General features: G+C 36.3%; 1 protein-coding gene across 9 annotated transcripts in view; it reads right to left on the reverse strand.

The window, feature by feature from the left end:
• Nol4 (nucleolar protein 4) overlaps positions 1 to 16597 on the reverse strand; it is a 321213-nt gene that overhangs the window by 80222 nt on the left and 224394 nt on the right. The window lies entirely within an intron of this gene.

Genomic DNA, 16597 nt, shown 5'->3' on the forward strand with positions numbered 1-16597 from the left:
GTACCCATGCATCTGTATGTAAATGCGACAATTCTACATCAAGTAAACAGATTTAGATTATTTGTAATTTGGAGATAATATATAATCACATTTTTTCCTTAGGATCTAGGGATTAATTTGAGAGTTAGTTTGGGAGAAGAACCTGAAAGGAAATCTGTGTGTTATTATGATAAAGGGCTTAACTGGACACTAGGTAGCTGAACAAGAGGCTGTTATCTGGACCCACTGATACCAGCAGTTACCAAAGGCTACTGAGATACTAAGCAGAGATGCAAGAGAATTTAAAGATGATCATTCTGTAATTGGTTTTTAATTACTGACACTAAGATTTTCAGAGATATCAAATACCGTAAAACAAATAGTGAACATTTTGAATACATGACAAAGAAGAAATTAGTGTTTATAATTGGCCTATTGGTTGCCTCTGGGTTTACATCTATCCAATGAGGTGCTTCCATCATCCCAGTTCTTCAGATAAAGAAACAGCTTCCCAAAAGCTAAACAAACGTGGTTCATCAAGACAACTGTATATGCTTATTTGAGCTCAGTTCTGCCTGAATCCAAAAGCTGTACAGTTTACAGTTTACTACACATTCTCCCCTCTCTCTCTTTTCCTCCCCTCCTTTCTAAAGAAATAACAGAAAACACTTCTATGTATTGTACATGTTAATATTAAAACAAACAAGCAAAAAAGAGTTCATTCAGAAGCCCTCTTACACCTAAAGAAACAACATATTATTTCTACTTCCTCCTAAAATAGTAGTCTGTGATTTAAAAATCCTTAGGAAGAAGTGTTATTACCTGCTATACAACTTTTACATATATAGTGTAATTAAGTAATTAAATAATTTATTAGTGTTGTACCCACTTCTTTGTTTAGTTGACTAGAGAAAGGAAATGCCAGTATCATAAGTCAAAAACAAGCAGGTTTTCATACCTAAGATACAAATATTAACAGGAATTGTAACAAGGCTATTTTTCAACTTTATGGATAATCATACTTTGGAGTTAGATACATTTTAAGAATAAAATACATTCAAGAGAATAAACAATTAAAGAACAAGTTTTTAAAATAACATGATAGCAACAGAAAAAAAAAACCTTTTGCTTCAATTGCCAAATTAACTATACAAATAATATACAAATATACTAAATATTTAATGAGCTTTGATTTTATGTCAGGCATCATTCTAAGTCATGTACATATAACATAATTGAAGGCCATATAAACTGATGAAGTAGCTTTCTCAATGTTATATAACTGGCAAATGAAGTCAGGACTTGAACCCAAACAGTATCTCTGATAATTGATTATCTTAACTACAGTTTTTTTTTTCTGACTGTGGAATGGCCATTTACTGTTACAATGTATGTGGGAATCAACTCATGAGGCACTGTGTTTCTCAATGCCAACTTCTAAAGAGAATACTTCTAATGATAAATTTGTTTAAAATATTAAAGGGAACATACCCTCAGAAAATCTGAGAGACAATATATATGGTATGTGTTTTGTGTGGGTTGAAGTTGTTTAATGTTATGTTCTACATTCAAATGATGCAGGGGGCTTCACATGTTGCTCTAGAATCTTCATGGCTGAATTTCACAATAGAACTAACACTAATACATTTATATATGCATATTATAAATGGCCTAATTTTGACTGGCAAAATGGTTCAGCAGGTGACAGGGCCTGCTGCCTAGCCTGACAGCCTGAGTTTGAGTTTCAGTACCTAGATGTTGGTAGACTAGAACAAGCCTAAGTTGTCTTCTGACACCCATAAGCACACTGTAGCCCACACATGCACATACACACACTCTCACATACGTACACATAGAAACACACAATAAAGATAAATAAATGTCCTTTTCCCCCTTTTATTTATTTTTCAATTAAAATTTTTTTATTTATTTTACATACCAACCACAGTTTCCCTTCCCTCCTTTCCTCCTGCTTCCTCACCCCAAATTCCCGCACACACAACTCCCACCAACCTCCCTCCCCATCCACTCCTCCTCTGTCTCTATTCAGAAAGGGGAAAGTCTCCCATGGGCTTGAACATAGCATGGCACATCAGGTTGAGGCAGGACCAAGCTCCTCCCCCTGTATCAAGGCTGGGTGAGGTAATCCAGCATGGGGAATAGGTTCCTAAAAGCCAGCTAAGGGCTGCAGAGATAGGCCATGTCTCACTGCTAGAAGCCTCACAGACAGACCAAGCTATGCCTCTGTCATCCGCATGCAGAGGGCCTAGGCTGGTCCCATGCAGACTCCCTAACTGCTGGTCCAGAGTCCATGAGCTCCCATGAGCTCAGGTCAGCTGTCTTTGGGGGTTCCTCCCTCACGACCTTGACACTCCCCCCACCTCTGGCTCATACAATTCCTCTTTCTTCTTTCTTCAGCAGGACCCCTGAAGCTCGGCCCAGTGCTTGGTTGTGGCTCTCTGCATCTGCTTCCATCAGTTACCGAATAAGGGCTCTCTGATGGCAATTAGAGTAGTCACCAATCTGATTACAGGAGATGGTCAGTTCAGGCAACCTCTCCACTATTGCTAGGAGTCTTAGCTAGGGTCATCTTTGTGGATTCCTGGGAGTTTCCCTGTCACCAGGTTTCTCCCTAAACCTGAAATGGCCCCTCCTATCAAGACATCTTTTTCATTACTTCCCCCTCTTTCCCACTCCCAAGCCTAAACTGGCCTCCTGCGCCCAGCTTGCCTAACCTCATGTTCCCAATTCCCCCACCCTACTGCCCCTAATTTACCCAGGAGAGCTCTTCTATTTTTTCTTTCCAGGGAAATTCTTGTGTCCTTCTTTGGATTCTCCTTGTTATCTAGCCATTTGGCATCAAAATGTCAAATAATCCAATTTTAAAAATGGGGTACAGATCTAAACAAAGAATTCTCAATAGAAGAACCTCAAATGGCCGAAATACACTTAAAGGGTTGTTCGACATTTATAGTCATCAGGGAAATGCAAATCAAAGGACTCTGAGATATCATCTTACACCTGTCAGAATGGCTAAGATCAAAAACACTAAAGACAGCTTATGTTGGAGAGGATGTGAAGCAAGGGGAACACTCCTACACTGTTGGTGGGAATGTAAACTTGTACAGCCACTTTGGAAATCAGTATGGCACTTTCTCAGAAAATTGGGAATCAATCTCCCTCAAGACCTAGCTATAGCAGTCTTGGGCATATTCCCAAAGGATGCTCAATCATACTGCAAGGACACTTAATCAACCATGTTCATAGCAGTATTATTCGTAATAGCCAGAACCTGGAAACAACCTAGGTTCCCCTCAACTGAAGAATGGATAAAGAAAATGTGGTGCATTTACACAATGTAGTATTACTCAGCTATAAGAAAAAATTACCTCATGAAATTTGCAGGCAAATAGATAGAACTAGAAAAAAGATAATTCTGAGTTGAGTAACCAGAAAGACAAATATTGTATGTACTCACTCATAAGTGGATATTAAGACTAAAACAAATTTCTTAAAACTAAAATCTACAAAAACGATGGACTACATAAGGATGGTAAAAAGAATACTACATAATGCCAATGTCAATTTCACGTGTCAACTGGGTAATAAGATGGTTGAATATTCAATTAAACATGATGCACAGCTATGTCTGTCAAGAGGTTTATGTGTGAGAATAGTATTTGAATTGGTGGACTTAGTAAATTAGATTTTCCTCCAAGAGTAGGTAGGCATCATCCAATGCTTTAAAGGATAAAATGGACAAATGGAGAGAAACAAGGAAAATTCTACCCACTGTGTCTGACTGCATGAGTGGAGGCAAACTGGGACTCACTCCATAGGCTTCCCAAGTTATCTGACCTTTAAACTCACACTTAACACTACAGATAGCTTCCCTAACTGCTTGGCTTTCAGACAAAACGATATGGAACCTCTTGGTTCCCATAATTCACTGACTCAATATTTCTGTCTTTCATCCCCCATCTCTCTCTCTCTCTTTATTCCTCACCCTCACTGATATCTCTATCATGTCTATCTTTCTATCATCTATCATCTATCTATCTATCTATCTATCTATCTATCTATCTATCTATCTATCTATCATCTATCTATCTATCTACCATCTATTCCCTTTATGTTTTCTAAATTTTATTGATTTTGTTTCTTTGGAGAACTCTAATACAATGTGTTATTCATGTTATTAATGGTTCTGTTTGGGCTCAGCAAATTGTAGAAAGTAGTAGAAAAGTAATTAATTCCAGGACATTCAGATACCTCTGGTAGGTTAGAACTAACTAGAGGAAAGAACGTTAGCTCTGAGTTGCAAAAACAAAGAAAGAGACACGTATAAACACTATCTGGTGTCTGAAACTGCCATAGGCCTTGTGGTAGCTCCCATTTCTTCCTCATCTGGATACCTTTCCCTTTTAGAAAGAGCCTCTATTCCAACAGATGAAACTACTAACATTTCAGGTTCAAGCCCCCCTTCCGAAGGCATGCATTTTCAACTCAGTCTTTACAGGAAGAGAGCTTATCTGAGTACGACAGTAAGCAGAATCCAGGGGATTCTGTGTGGCGCAGACGACATCCTTGTAAGATTCATGCATCAAGTTCCAACTATGCTTCAAATTAATCCCTACACTTTTCCACTGTGAAACAACACACATACCCCACTGACTCAAACCTCTTTTATATCTTGTTTAAACTTGAGTTTTATTAAGGTAAGTCTAAAGTGGTACAGAGATCAGTCAGTGCAAGGCCAGCTTAACAATATAGATTTCACACAGCTTAACAATATAGATTTCACACAGCTTAACAATATAGATTTCACACATGATATTTAAATACATAGATGGACCCTGCTAAGCAGATAATAGCATCATAAGAAACAAGGACAACTGTCCTCAAATCGGTTAGCAAGGTAAAATACATCTAAATGACCTCTATAATAGGGGATCTTAAAGGGTCAATGCTCCTTTAATTTCTTGTCAGTGATGACCTATTCATGAGGTTTTGCAAAGATTACACTAAAATATAACTGTGTCAATAGCAGAGATACACTTAAGGAAAATTATTGACTTTAATGGAGGAGTTAAGTTATAAAAATAGGCTTTTTTTTTCAGTTTGAATTACTAGCAAGGTGAAGTTACCTGAAGTCATAAAAAATATATTCAATAAGTTCAAGGTTTCCCTTTAAATATATAAAGCATAATATATATTATAGGTGGCATTGTGCCATATTTGAAAAATTTTATAGTGTATTTGCTGAAATCAAATAATTCAGCTTTTCTACACACTATATAAGGCATAGAGTCTTAGCTATCTGCTATATACCCTTGTAATGGGGACGGAATTACAGTCAGTCAAGATAAAGAAAGCCCAACCTTCAGACCTGAAAACATACAGTAAGTTTAAAGCTTGAACTATGTGGCCTGCTGTCAACAAACTGAATTTCCGAGAGCTCAGAATTCTATTTCTGGAATAGAAGTTCTTGCCTCTCTTTGTGGAGAACCTATCGATTATGGCAAACCTGATTAAATTCTCTGTGTTCAGAGATGGCTTCAATGTTTAAACTGTGAACTCCAATGAAGCTGACTGAACATGTTAATTCTCATTTTCCTTCAGACCGGAGCAAGACATACATGATTCCCTCTACCTTCTTCTCTTCATAGCACCTCACATATGTTCTCCTCATATTGGGTCCAAATCTGCCAGGTACTTCCCTTTCTTTCACAGAACTATTCCACATTGAACAATGAGGGCATGAATAAATTGGACTGACCTCATGGACGGATGCTGTAAAAATCACCACACATCCCCAAAATAACTCAAAATATGACAGTCATTTGATTCAGAAACTTGCTTTGCCAGAATAGGGACTTTGTATGATCATTGCCTTGGAAACTTTAATTTTAACAACTGTGTTACTACTTCAGAGATAAATATGGAAAGTCTAAATGAAGGCATAAAAATAAAAATATATTAAGAACTACAGTTCAAGAAAAAAGGCAATCCTGGTTTTCTCTAAACAAAGTTGTTAGTTAAGTGGATAGGGGAAATCTTAGCCCTAGGTAAAGTCTGTTGCTTTCCCCAAAGCATCTAGCTACAGTCGGAAAAGACTTTCTGAACACACATTTGCACTTTTCTTTGGCAAGAAATTCTGCTCTCATAGTACCACCAGGTTTGTACTTTGAAACACCCCCATTGTCTTGGAATTTACCGATTGCTTCCCCCTATAGTAAAAGTCCATTTGTGCTCCTCTCTCCCTGCTCAAATGGCTGTGACAGTATCTACTTCACAGGACTAGGCTGTTTAAAGTATGAAGCACATGGCTAAAAGATAATTTGCATAACATAAGGTAAATTACCATTACTGTACTTTGCAAAATTAATGATATAGCTTCAAGGTTTTGCAAACTGTCAGCATTTGTCCAAAGACTACCTTTAACATATGCAATCCAGTTTTCCTTCCCTCTTTTATGACCTGTGTGATCTGGGATGGCTCATTTAACCTCTCAGGTGTCACCTTAAAAATTGAGGACAATCAAAACACTATGTTGGACCTAATAAATATATACCATTTTGCTTGTCAATTAAAATAATGCAGGCTAATAATAGCACCTACTGAGCAGGATTATAATGGGTTATAAATGACTTAGTGTTTATGGACAAAAATTACTAGAATATTGTTTCCTAGAGAGTGTAATACTACAAAAGGTTAAGCTAATGACTAACAAGAGGGCTGTACATAATTTATATTATAATACAATACATTAATATGCTAGTGTAGTTAATACTGTAAAGATTAGTTTAAAACTTCTCCCACTATTTGAAGAACCAACCTGAACCAGCCAGCCCAGTTATATCTCTCATGAGGCCACTTTTAAGGGCATTCCAGAGAGTCCAGAAATCAGGCGCCTGAAGGTGTCATGTGGAGCCAGCCATACTCCACAATCTTTTGGGAAGCATTCTTTGCCTGACAGGCAAAAAAGGTGTGAGTACACTGAAGCCTTAACTGCTGGCATTTTGACTGCACAAAGTGACATCATATAGTTGACATTTTGTTCATGTTTATTTGAAAGCGCCCTAAGACTTATTTTATGGCAGGAATGGTCAGGAGGCAGTGTTTCAGGTCTTCAGGACAGCTTATCAACAGTTTAATCCTCACTCATGTCTGACTGCTCCCTCAACTCTTAGCCTCCTTTTAGTCACTCAAATACTTTTTCTTTGGGCTGTCATTTAAAAACCAACATATTTAGTCTTTCTCAATATTTTTATTTTAGGGATGCACAATGAATGTCATAATATTGAATGTAATTAAATATAAGCATTTGTGTTGTAGCAAGGAACTTCTGTGCATAGATTGGAGATGAACTTCTAATCATAATGTGTCTTTTATGTATATTGGAAAATGCATAAAATATAGAGAGACATGTTATTATGGTGGATTTTTGGCCTCTTCCATCTCTCCAAAGAGATGTTCTTATGAATATAGGCTGATCTGAGACATCAAACAGCCAGTGGGTGTCAACCACTTCCATTCCATAGATGAAGGAATCAGGACATTGATGTGTTGGTGACCAAATAAGCAATGGAATTGGTTGTAAACATTTGGTCAAATAAATAACTTGCCTTTATACAAAAAGCCAAGCCAGAAAATAAGCTCTTTTGAATTTATTCTTAAGCCACAATAAAAATAAGTAAGAAAATATAGAAAAATAAGTGTAACTGAGACAGAAAATTTTTCTCTAACTTGTATAGATTTATATGTCCTTTGTAAGTTCTGTTTTTAAATATTCATTGAATTTAATTAAAATGAAATATAGCTATTTATCATATTGATATAAAGTATTTTAATACTTTTGGAAAAAATAAAGTGTCATTGTTGTATTTTTTAAGTAGGAGAAGACCTAAAGCAATATACAATGTAAAGGTGTATGAACCATGATTTTCCAAACAGCATTTTATTAAAAAACTGAGTTTATAATTAAACACTGTTTATTATTTACATGGTACAGATACCTTACATGTTAACATAAAACCATTACCTTTCAGCATCTGAAAAAAAAATTGAATTTCTCCAGTTTGACTTTTAGATAACAGGAAAAATTTTAAAGGAAATCTGTTTTTGTTTAATTGAGATCCTATGACTGTTCATAACTACAGTGAATCCCATTTCTCTGAAATAAACTTCCCCACAAAGTTCCATATACTACATTTTGAATATGTCTCATGTATTGCTAAGGGTGCTATTTTATTTCCCCCATAGTTCACATTAAAATCTAATCTATCCACTAATGTAATGGTATTAAGAGGTAGAACTTGGCAGGGGCAATTGCTTCATGGGAGTCAGGCTTTGTGAGTAGGATCCATGTCTTTATTTAATAAAATAAAAGACTCCAGAAAACTACTCTGCTGCATCTCTCATAAGAGGATGCAACAAGAACACCGAATTCCTCAGCCAGATCCCTCATGAAATATGCAATCTATTCACACTCACAGCCTTCCCTTCCTCCAGAACTATTAGAAACTAATATTGGCTGTGTATAGGCTACTCAGTTCATTATGTTTTTATTAAAAAAGTCTTAAAGAACAAAAACAGTCACTGACCACCACTATTTAAGAACTAAAGGCTAGTTTTCATTCTGTATTTCAAATACAGGGCATTGATCTTTATAACTTGTTTAACAAAGATTAAAATGTATAGAAACTGTTGGTCATGACTGTCCATAGATCATTTTATCATATCATCACATGGCTTTAGTTTATATTTTTACTTCATACTAGCATTTTGATCCATTTGAGATATTTTAACATATTGTTAAAATCTAATTATTTAAATATCTTAAAGAATGGAGAAATACTCTCACAATTTCACTTTTTCATTCTTTTTATTTTTCCTAAAGCAAATAGAAATGTTGAGAGCTAACATGACATTTGCTTTTGAGGAAGTAAATATATATTGGAAAAGTATGATGGAAATTTGGCTTTAAGAATATATAATTAAATGTGCATCTATTTTCAATAGATATAAGTATATACTCATTCTTGAGGGAGTGAAAACCTAAAGTTACTATAAATTTAGAGCGCATATGAGAAAAAATTTAGTAATACAAGCTGATTAGTAAGACTATGTCCATAAAGAATGGAGAAAATTATCTTTAAATATATCAGACTACAAAATAAAATTAAAACAATAAAACATACGGATAAAATATTTCCAAAACCTTATGATTTAGGTTATGTAAAAACTTCTTAGCGGGGCGGTGGTGGCGCACGCCTTTAATCCCAGCACTCGGCAGAGCCAGGCGGATCTCTGTGAGTTCGAGGCCAGCCTGGGCTACCAAGTGAGTCCCAGGAAAGGCGCAAAGCTACACAGAGAAACCCCGTCTCCAAAAACCAAAAAAAAAAAAAAACTTCTTAGCTAAAATATAATAACTTTGTTCTATAGCTTAAAAGAAAAAAATAGTGACATATTAGATTTCTCTAAAATTTTAAAATTCTGTACTCTAAAAGAAGTTCATAATAAAATTTTAAGAGAAGCCATGGGTCAGAAGACATTATTAAAAACAATTCTAGAATACACGATTTTCTCCAATGAGTGTTGCTAGATATCTCAAACACACGGAAAGGCAGCTCCCATGCCCAGAAAGTTGAACAACACAAAACAGGCTCCATTTTTGTGAACTTTTTAAATAGTTTTTGTTGTTGTTCTTTTCTTTTCTCCTCTCTCTCTCTCTCTCTCTCTCTCTCTCTCTCTCTCTCTCTCTGATTTACTGGTTTTTTGTTTGTTGAAATTTTTACTTTTGCATTTGAGACAGTGAGAGAACATGAACTATGGCAAGATTTAACTAAAAAACAATTGCCAGCAGATATTTTAAAGTTCATTGGCAAAAGAAGCTACAATAATGTCAAAAAAATCCTTAGTAATTGGTAATATCAAATTAAACTTCTAAGATACCACCACACATTCATAAGTTGGGTCTAAACCGACAAACAAAATTGGCATTACCTGGATGAGGATACAGAACCATGGAACTAGTTTACATTTCTAGCAGGAATACAAGATGATACAGATCCTTTCACATTCAGTGAGGTAGCTTGTTGTAAATGAGACATATACTCTTAACAGAACTTTAAAAAAAGATCCCCATTGAAAAGACAGTGAATCATGTCTACAAAAAACAAAGAAACAAGCCGGGCAGTGGTGGCGCATGCCTTTAATCCCAGCACTTGGGAGGCAGAGGCAGGCGGATCTCTGTGAGTTCGAGGCCAGCCTGGGCTACCAAGTGAGTTCCAGGAAAGGCGCAAAGCTACGTAGAGAAACCTTGTCTCGAAAAACCAAAAAACAAACAAACAAACAAACAAACAAACAAACACACAAACAAAAAAAACCCTGAATGTTTACAGTGATTTTATTTATTTATAAATCATCAGTAAACCAGTTGCACTACCACCATACATGGAACTTTAATAATACAAAATAACAAACTATTTATACAGGTAAATACGTGGATGCATCTCCGTAGGATAGTTTTTGCTGTGGGATGTTCTGTATGTCAAATGTGTTACTCTGATTGGTTAATAAATAAAACAATGATTGGCCAGTAGCCAGACAGGAGAAAGTATAGGCGGGACAAGGAGGAGAAGAATTCGGGGAAGTGGAAGGCTGAGTCAGAGAGACTGCCAGCTGCCGCCATGACAAGCAACATGTGAAGATGCCGGTAAGCCACAAGCCATGTGGCAAGGTATAGATTTATAGAAGAACTAGATCACAAGAAGCCTGCTATGGCCATACAGTTTGTAAATAATATAAGCGCCTGTGTGTTTATTTTATAAGTGGGCTTTCGGACTGCCGGGGCTTGGCGGGACCTGGAGACAAACTCTCTAGCTACAAGTTTGTTTTTTTTTCCCTCAAATAAGACATACTCTCCTAGAGGGAGGAAGGAGACTCACAAGCCTCAGCAAATGATAAAACTTAAAAGGATAATGAAGTAAACTCAACTTAGACAGCTCAGGAAGCCCTGAAAGTTGGGAGTTACAGGACTCCTTCCAAAGGTTATATAAAAACAATTCTCTGGAGAAGAGACTTTTAAGCAGTGGGGATATCTGCAAGTTGTACAGTAAGAGAGCTCCAAGGCGGCAGCTTTTGTGAGTTGTCAAGTATGCTGGGGTAGGATTTTTGATCATAAAGCTCCCTTTAAGTCTTCCAGGTTCTTGTAAGTAATTCATTGCTTATGCTCCTGTAGGTATACCCAATTAAACTACTTGATTCACTAATTCAGACTTAGATGGAATTGTTTATTTTGTGTATCATAGTGCTCTATCTGGGATGAACAGACATTTGTTTATGTCTCTCCATTAGGTCATCCAAAATTTTCAAGATCATTGTATCATGTGAGAGTAGCCTAACACAGTCACTTACTTACTGTATGACTCAGTTGAGTAGAGAACAAGGATAAAGCAGAATTACGGAGCCAAACTATAAGATTAGTTATTGTAGCTGGGGTTGGAGATGGCATGTGTTACAAAGGGGCATGTCAGGGGAAGTTTGGCTACATGGTTGCCTTCTCCACCTTAATTTATCCATGGTCATAGAATTAGATGTATATGTCAGATATATAGAACTCCTAGGCACAAGGGTGAGCTTTACTCAGTATAGCATATTATGCAAACAGATGAAAAGGAATGCTTGGGCTTTGTAAAGGCGAAATGACAATCATTATAATGGCACGTGGGAGGTAGCAATGAAAACTTTAGAGAACATAATGGACACAAGAATTCCATGACCAGTGGGACTGAAAATAATTCCTCAAAGGTCGTCTTCTGTGAATCACAGACCACTACAGGAGCAAGGATTTTAGTAGGTTGGCACCAAAGAGCAGCTGAGGTCTGGAGAGTTCAAGCCAGTCTGGTATCAAAATATTAAAACCAGAGTTCTGGTTTGATTCATGAAGCCTGGAAAAACAGACATGCCTCACCAAAACTACCCACTTTATATTTTTCCATACTGAAAGTCCTCAAGAATTAAGAAAAAGCTCTTCACGTTTCTCAGTCTTTTTTGAGGTGGTAAAGGACACAGGAAGGATGGATTATTCACTTACCATATATAGATTTGGGTTTTCAGATCTAAACATAAGATCCAAATATTGTTTATTAAATATAAAGTATCTCATTTTATGGGGGCCTGGATTCAATTAGACAGTTCTTAGTTACTCCAAAGATATAAGTGCCCAGTACTATGAACCTAGCCAATTACTCATGGCAGGAGAGGCCAGGAACCTAGAAGAGAATCTATTATTGCCACTTTCTGAAATCATTATATTCTTATACCACATATAAGTATAGTTCTCACCACTCATCTAAGAAGCTTGTCTTTGCTACAGACAGAGAACACTACAGAAAGCCACAACTGTTCAAAATGCAGAGAATGATGAACCATAGTCACAGATCCCAGGCCAAATGGATACCTTTGCAGCACAACATGTATTCCTAAGGCGCAGAGAGTATTGAAGCAGATTGGGATGATGTATTTCAAATACCAGAGGACTAGGACATTTACTTTGAGATAGTATCTTCTATTTGTGTCAAGAAAGCTATAACCATAAAATCTCTACCATGCGGTCACCTAAACAAGACTTGTTTAATAACACCAGTTGACATGACAATGCAAATGGGGAAATCTGACAAGGCCACAGCCATAGATGAACTCCTGGAGAATCTGTCTTTTCTTTGAGGGGGTTGAGTCCCCCATAGGTTATCCAATCCCACATGGTCAACCCTAAATGTATATACATATAAACAGTGCTAAATGAGTTCAGCAGATTATATATGCATACATACATATCTATCTATCTATCTATCTATCTATCTATCTATCTATCTATCTATCTATATGTTTATATATATATGTATATATATATGTATATATATATGTATATATATATGTATATATATATATATATATATATATATAACAAGCATACTTAAGAAGTCAATAATTTGAAAGGAAGACATGGGACATGGAAAAATTGGAGGGGATAGAAATGATTATGTAAATACAGTACTATTTGTGTATAAATTCCCAAGAAATTAAATATGAATGTAATAGAATAAAAGTGAATAATAACAACAAAAATATTAAGTAGAACTCATTGTGGGTTTCTGGTTAAATATACTGTTATAGAAAAGGTGTAATTGATTATTTTTAAGGAAAAGGTCCCTATTTGCTAGCATAGTAAAATTGACATATACAGTAGTATGACCCTGCCCTCCTTGACTTACACAGACACCACTAGACCTTCCTTTTCACCTACCCCAGAGCTCCAATGAATCCACAGGGCAGTTGAGAGCTCCAGAGTTTTAGAGGGTGCCTGAGGCTGGAAACATACAAGTGAAAGAAGATGCCTGAGATTTGATCACTTCTTGACCACGCTAGGGAAAGTCAACTCATCAGAGGAAAGGTCCAAACATATAAAGAAGCCCTAATAACTTCACAGAAGCTTGTCCATGTGGAGCAGATGATCTTTCATAGGCACTGTGATCACAGACATGAGATTTACTCTAACTAGTGAAATGAATGAAGCATTCTTTGGTAATTACAGAATTTGAGCCAATGAAGAAATACAATGATATAGACTACGTTCCAGTCCAAGTTAATAATCTGGATTCACGTATCACTCCCAACCACACAGCTGTACACAGCATGGGGAAGGAAAACACGACAATCATGGCACATGGTACATACACCTTAGCTAATGAAACTGTACCAAAGAATAAAGACCTAAACTGCCTGTTGTGGTGCAGGTCTGTAACTCCAGTAAATCTGGGGGATTGCTATGAATTCAATGCTAGCCTATGCTAGCAGACCATTTCATACTACATGACAATACCCTTCCTCACAATAAACAAACAATAAAGCCCAACCAAACAGAAAGTTTGAAAAATCTTATACAGTTCATGATACCAAACAAAATTTTGAAAATTCTACCACAATATCTTGAAACAAATATTTGAAATCAATAGTAAATTATCCAGAATTAAGACTAAACGCTAATTGGTAACACTGATAGAATGTGCAGCAACATATCTTTGCATCTTAGTGAGATGAAGGATGCCATGGTTTAATTGGCAAGGAAAATAGAAATTTATACTTTACAATGTCTTTATTTTCAAAGTTTAAAAATTTGTGTGTATGCATCCACATGCATATATATGTATGTCTGTGTCTGTGTGTGAGTGTGTATGCTTGCATGTCACATGTATGTAGAGGCAAGAGAACATCAGATCTCTGGAGCTGAAGTCATAGGTGGTCTTGAACCACCAGATGTGGATGCTAGGAACCAAACTCATGTACACTGGAAGAATAATAAGTTCTCTTAACCACTGAGGCATCTATTCAGTCTCCATACACAATGTCTTTAAACTGGAAAGTGAAGATATTTTACCATTGACCAGCCAGTAGGTAACATAAGTTCAGCTCATGTCAATGGGAACTTATGTAGTTACACTATTACAACAGAAATAAGGAGTGGTTTTGTAACTAGTGAATGACAACAAGAGCTACTGGGATATCCACTTAAGCTCATTATAGTATTTACTTTCTGTGGAATGCAGATGGTTTGTGGTATCCTTTTCTCAGCATATTTTAAAAGTTGAAGCAAAACAACTATCAAATTCCAGGCAAATTTCTTGGGGAATTTCTAAGATAGTATAATAATTCAACATTAATAATAAAAGCCATTAGAATATTTCATGCTACACATAAGTACTATATGTGTTTAATAAATAAACTGAAAATAATTACTGTTGTGATTATTTTAATAACATGCTACCAAAGAGGCTCAGTAATGGTATATGAAGCATCATACAGAATTTCCAATAAGCTTTGTCACTATGTTAGTGTCCTTGTTTCCCCACTTAGGATACTAGATTGGAATTAAAATGTGTTAGTATGGTTACAAAATGCTTATTCGGGACTTATGATGTAGCAGACACTATGTAGGGACTGGAGACAAATTTGCAAACTAAAATGGGAGATTATAGTTCTTTGAAAGAATGTCTTTACTAGTGAAGAGAGACAAATAACTAGCCACATTTTTATATGAATCATTTATATGAAAGAAATCAAGAAGAACATCAGGACAGAGATGGGAATCTGAATGATGTCACTGAATTATTAAAATCAAAACTACGTAAAAATAAATTTCTTTTGGAGAATGAAGTGGGTTTGTTTTTATACCTTACTTCCAACTGAATGGAGTCACTCCCCAAACTGTAAATGTCCACATCTGAATATCCTATCACACTGCACATCTTTCCAAAATCCTTCTTGGTGACTTCTGAACTCTCTCACTGCTCAGTAAACACATCCCACTCACCCTTGAGAACCTACTTGTTTGGTGGAGTTTGCCACTTATAACACATTTTCTCAGGATCTGTTTGTCACCAACACCTAGATAACAGGTTGCAATCAATACCCCTAGGTCTTCATTGTCTAATCCAACATTAACTTCTTTACTGTGTTATCAACACAACCCTTACTTTGAAGTCTGTGTTATTTACTGATAAAGCCCCTAGAGCACACTGTCTATGCAGTTTATCTTTTTACCTTTCCTCACATCCCAGTACATAGGTAATATTCATCACCTGACCAACAATTCCTTCCCATTAAAAATGATGCCAACTCCCAAGTGACTTCAATGTGCTTCAAAATGTATACTCAATATCTATCTGGCCCTGTGCTGTTCAATCCAAATGATGTTTGTTTTCACAAAATCCAGCCACTTAAATTTACTTACCGATCTTACCAACAAAATATATTCTTCAGATTAAGCTCCTTTTCTTACACTTAATCTTCCTCCACCTCCTAAGTGCTGGGATCATACGTATGTACCTTCACACATAGCTTAAGATTCCATTTCTCAGTTGCCTGACAATAAATTATGACTTTACAATTTTTTTTTGCACACTCTGGGCCTGCTGCTGTTTTTATGAAGGCCAGTCTTTTGAGTCATGTCTCTCCTAGTGTCTGACACATCTCTAGCCCCCTCATTTAAGCAAAAAATTGAATCACAACCTTCAGCTTTCCCGCATCTGTTTCTGTAATTTATTCATTAACCTCTAGCATAGTATCCAGTCTAGAACACATTCCCTCCCTCAGTCTAACACCACTGCACACTGATCCTGATACATAGGCTGAGGAAATCAGTAAACTCCACCAGGTAAAGCTTTACCTATAAATTGGTGCATATTTGCCTCAAAAGTAGTGCTTTGATGGTGGGAATAACAAATATTCATTAAACCATTTTAACCAGTTTTGGCTAGACATTAAGTTATCTCATGTACTTAGTTTTTCTTGCAGATAATGACTGATTTACCTTTATATTGTTAAAGAGAATGCATAATCGATCATTTTAAAATATGTATATGGGTGATGGTGAATGGCAGTCAGGTGTATAGGTTTGTGGTAGCTAAGGGAAGGATTTATTATTGATCACCTATGTAGCCCAGGCTGGCCTCAAAATCTCTATGTAACAGAAAATGAACTTCTGATCCTCTTGTAACTACTTCCTCAGTGCTGAGATTAAGCACATGCCAACATGCATGGCTTTACATTTGCC

This window comes from Peromyscus leucopus, chromosome 19 (assembly GCF_004664715.2).
Source record: "Peromyscus leucopus breed LL Stock chromosome 19, UCI_PerLeu_2.1, whole genome shotgun sequence".
NCBI classification, from domain to species: Eukaryota; Metazoa; Chordata; class Mammalia; order Rodentia; family Cricetidae; genus Peromyscus; species Peromyscus leucopus.